Source organism: Manacus vitellinus, unplaced genomic scaffold, assembly GCF_001715985.3.
Source record: "Manacus vitellinus isolate BGI_N305 unplaced genomic scaffold, ASM171598v3 ctg7180002429542_pilon, whole genome shotgun sequence".
Lineage (NCBI taxonomy): Eukaryota > Metazoa > Chordata > Aves > Passeriformes > Pipridae > Manacus > Manacus vitellinus.
Genome location: NW_021938088.1, coordinates 6,753 through 11,222, shown reverse-complemented (window position 1 = coordinate 11,222; position 4,470 = coordinate 6,753). Strand labels below are relative to the sequence as shown.

At 53.3% G+C, this 4,470-nt stretch overlaps 1 long non-coding RNA gene across 1 annotated transcript; it reads right to left on the bottom strand.

Moving 5' to 3' along the window:
* Positions 1-1,117: 1,117 nt before the first annotated feature.
* On the bottom strand, positions 1,118-3,737 carry LOC108639313. The gene is made up of 3 exons (XR_003916437.1): positions 3,592-3,737; positions 1,648-1,715; positions 1,118-1,515 (listed from the first exon to the last, which is right to left on the bottom strand). It is a non-coding gene; the product is annotated as an uncharacterized LOC108639313 (long non-coding RNA).
* Positions 3,738-4,470: the final 733 nt, after the last annotated feature.

Here is a 4,470-nt window from a genome sequence, read left to right as displayed (position 1 = left end):
TGGGGCAGAGCCGAGGTGCCCTGAAGGCAGGGATGTGCATCCCTTTCCTCGGGGAAAAGAACTCGCCGGGGCCGCTCCCGAGGCTCCGAAGGGACAGCGGCTTCCCGGCCGGAGAGACGTCCTCGCCCGTGCTCAGGGGCTGCCTCGCCCCGGGCCGGGAGCGCGTCCGGCCCCCGCCTTCTCCCGGGCCAACACATCCCCTGGAGCCCGGCCCGGGGCGGAGAATCGGCCCAATTCCAGCGAACTCGCTCAAGTCCCCCCAGGGACACCAGCGGGGCCGGGGCAGGAGGGTTACAAACAGCAAAGTCTGGGCAACATCAACCTGGCCTTGTCCCGATCCCGCTGAGCAAACCTGGAACCGCGGCTGCTTCCCAGCAAACCTGGAACCGCGGTTGCTTCCCGGCAAACCTGGCCTTAAAGCGGCAGCTCTGCAGGGGAATAGCCGGGCTCCAGGAGGCACTGGGAGGCTGTTCCAGCAGGAATTCCCCATGGAATTGCGGGCTGTAGGTAGAATTCATCCAAACCTGGGCCCCCCGCAGAGAACAATCTTTGTGCTGCCCTGTCAGCAAAAGCCCCTGCACTGAGAGATCTTGGCAGCCTGAGGGAGGGCATTGTCTGCATCCCAGCAACCAGCATCTCCCAAGGGGACAATCCAAGTCCCAACCAACTCCTTTTGTCTTTCCCCAGGGACAGTTCTTCTCTACTCCCAGCAGGTTCCCTAAGGAGCCAGATACTCCAACAATCCCCTCGTTTGACTTTCTAGGTGAATTGTGCACAAACCAGGCCCCCATCCCCTATCCAGGCTGTAAGTGCTCGTGCCCTTGGCACAGATGGCTCTGGCTGAGCAGGAACTGAGAGCAGGACACGGGGCAGAGTGGATCAGCTGCCCAGGGAACCTCCAGCAGATGAAGCTACGGGATCCTCATTGCAATCAAGGGAACACATTCTGTCTCTGGCAGAAGCCGGGAGCCAAAGCAGATCCAGCCTGGCCAGGCTGGGGGCAGCAGTTGGATCCACTCTGGGGGAAAGCCCCTGTGCCTGCCAGGAGCTCTGACTCTGTTTGTCCTGCCAGCTCCTGACCAGTGTCAGGGGCCCTGGGAGGGATTCAGGATCCAAAGAAACCCCAAATCCTACTGCAGAATTCAATCAAAGGAAGAAAGCCATTCTTGTCATAAAAAGCTTAAAAAGCTGTTAAAAGTTCTAGGACAACACTACTGGGATTCCCAGTTTCCTTATTAGTGCACGTGGTTCGATTTCAATGTATCTTTAGTCCCTCAATGAGCAGCTTGGAGAACTTCCCCTGAGATTTAGAGGCTGAGCAGGGTTTGCTTTGGATTGCCTGGCACCTCTGGCTCCAGCTGGTGCAAACACAACTTAGGCCAATGTGGTTAAACACACTTCCCTACAAAAACAGTGGCTGTATCCACTAGAAATTACCCCAAGTTTGCAGCTAAGATGTTACCTCTGTCCCAGCTAAGTTATCCCAGGTTTTCCTGGCTGGGGGCTGCAAGGAGGCTGTAAATTGAAAGGCAGAAAGAGAAGATCTGTCAGCAAAAGGCACAAAGAAGGGGACAGGTTTCAGAAAACATTTCTGCAATCTAATGAATAACTCTTTCCAGTTTCCCAGGGAGAAGAACAGGAACTCACAGCCACCAAGGCCTGACAGTCCCCTGCAGCCAGAGCTCAGCACACATCCAGAGAGGCAATTCCAGCATCTAAAAGAAAAAAAAAAGAGAAGAAAAAAGTGATTTATTTTGTTTTAAAGTTCCTTTAAGTTGTTCCAAGCAAAGCAAGCCTTGCTCTGGTTTCAGTTGGGTGAACAGGGAGCGGTGGGCACAGGGCACGTCATTAATGCCCAGGGGATGGGGCTTTGTGGGGGAAGAGCAGCTGATGGAGTTGCCCAGTCCAATTCCTGCCCAAGGCCTGATGGCCCAGGACAAACCCTCTGGCAGGCAGTGGTTTTGTTCCCTCTAATGGTCAGTGCCCCGTGTGTCCCTGTGGGCAGTGCCAGGCTGGGGACAGGCACGCAGAGCTGGCAGCACTCTCTGCCCCAAACAGCCTTGGGTGGCAGCGCAGCCCCGGGGATCCAGGGGGGCTGGAGGCGGCCCAGGAAAGGCCCCCCCGCTCCCCCCGGGGCAGCTCCACAGCCCCCCTGCCCTCTCTGCCACGGGGGCCCCGCTGCTCCCCCGGCTGGCACAGAGCCCCCTGCCCATGGCTGGCAAATCAGGGCCAGGGCTCGGCCTCGCTGCAGCCCCCCCCACAGGAGCAACTCAGGGCTCAGCCCAACATTTCCCTGCTTGGCCACTGCAGAGACCCTCAGTTCACCTCAACACATTCCTTCTCTTCCCGGCAGATTGCCTGAACTTTCACACCCCCAGTTTTCTGTGTCTCTCACCACTCATCACCTCAGGTTACCTCAATGTGTTCATTCCCTGCCCTGGAGAGAATCAACCTCCTTTCTAACCCCCAAACTTTCCCCTTCCAGCCCACTCCTGATTACCTCTTCTGGAACACAAAAGAGTCATTCTCTCCCCTAGAGATTACCTTCTTTTTAACCCCCAGAGTCTTCCCTACCTGCACACTCCTGATTACCTCTTTTGGACCTCCAAATATTCATTCTCTGCCCTGCAGATTTGCTCAAGTTTCACCCTCAGAAATTCCTCTGCCTCTCCCCTACTGACTGCCTCACTTTGTTCCAAAATGTTCCTTCTCTCTGCTGCACATTGCCACAGATTTGACCCCCACAATTTTCCCTACATGTCCTCCACTGAGTACCTCATGTTCACCTCTCAATATTCAATCTCTACCATGCAGATTACCTCAGATATTCCCCCCCCCATTTTCCCTACGAGTCCACAATTGATTACCCCAGTTTACCTCAGGATGTACATTCTCTGCTCCTCGTGACCTCAAATTTTACAAACAGAATTTTTCCCTACCTGCCCAACACTGACTGCCTCACTTTACCCCAAGGTATTCATAATCTCTGCTGCAGATTGCCCAGATTTTACTCCCAAAATTCTCCTTACCTACCCACATGTAATCAGCTCATTTGTACAAATACATGTTCATTCTCTACTCTGTGGGCTACCCCAAGTTTACCCTAAAACACTCCCCAACTGTCCACCACTGAGTACCTCATTTATCCTTCAAAATATTCCGTCTCTGCCCTGGACATTACCTCAAGTTTTACCCCCAAAGGTTTCCCCCCGTCCTGCCCATTGCTGACTGCCTCAGTGTCCATCAGGAGCTACATCCTCTCTGCTACAGGTGACCTGAAATTTTACAAACACAAATTTTCCCTACCTGCCCACCACTGACTGCCTCACTTTATCTCTAAATGGTCCTTCTGTTCTCTACAGATGAGATCGACTCTTACACCCAACATTTCCCTTCCTCTACATCACCCATTTTCTCTTCCTGACGCCCCACATTTCCCTTCCATCCCTACACATTCCCTGAGTGTTTCCCTCCCAAGCATCCTTCCCTTCTTCCCTCTTTAAGAACTCACACTCCAGCCCCAGGCTCTCCACTCCCCCCTCAGTGGGACCCCTCCAAAATGCCACCTCCCTCCCCTCTGCAGCACCTCACCTTTTCCTTCAGAAACAGTTGCTGGGTCCCCTTGAAATTATCCCAAGTTTGCAGCTACAAATGTCACCTCTGTCCCTGCCATGTTCTCCCAGGTTTCCCCAGCTGGGAGCTGCAAGGAATTCAGGCCAGTGAATGGACATCAGGGAACAGCTGTACATGCAAAGGCAGAAAGAGAAGATCTGTCAGCAAAAGGCACAAAGAAGGGGACAGGTTTCAGAAAATATTTCTGCAATCTAATGAATAACTCTTTCCAGTTTCCCAGGGAGAAGAACAGGAACTCGCAGCCACCAAGGCCTGACAGTCCCCTGCAGCCAGAGCTCAGCACACATCCAGAGAGGCAATTCCAGCATCTAAAAGAAAAAAAAAAGAAGAAAAAAGTGATTTATGTTGTTTTAAACTTACTTTAGGTTGTTCAAAGCAAAGCAAGCCTTGCTTTGGTTTCAGTTGGGTGAACAGTGAGCGGTGGGCACAGGGCACGTCATTAATGCCCAGGGGATGGGGCTTTGTGGGGGAAGAGCAGCTGATGGAGTTGCCCAGTCCAGTTCCTGCCCAAGGCCTGACTGGCCCAGGACAAACCCTCTGGCAGGCAGTGATTTTGTTCCCTCTAATGGTCAGTGCCCCGTGTGTCCCTGTGGGCAGTACCAGGCTGGGGACAGGCACACGCAGCTGGCAGCACTCTCTGCTCCAAAGACACTTCTGGGCTCCTTGGCAAACTGCCTCTGACACTTGGTTTTCTCCAGAAGAAATTAAGGAATTGCTCATGGCAGTTTGGAGATGAAGTTATCCCAAAGGGAAGGAAAGAACAAATATTCCTGTCAGAGCCCTTGGGATCTGCTGGGCTGAATTGGGAAGGGCCCCTTATCTGCAGAGCAAATACAG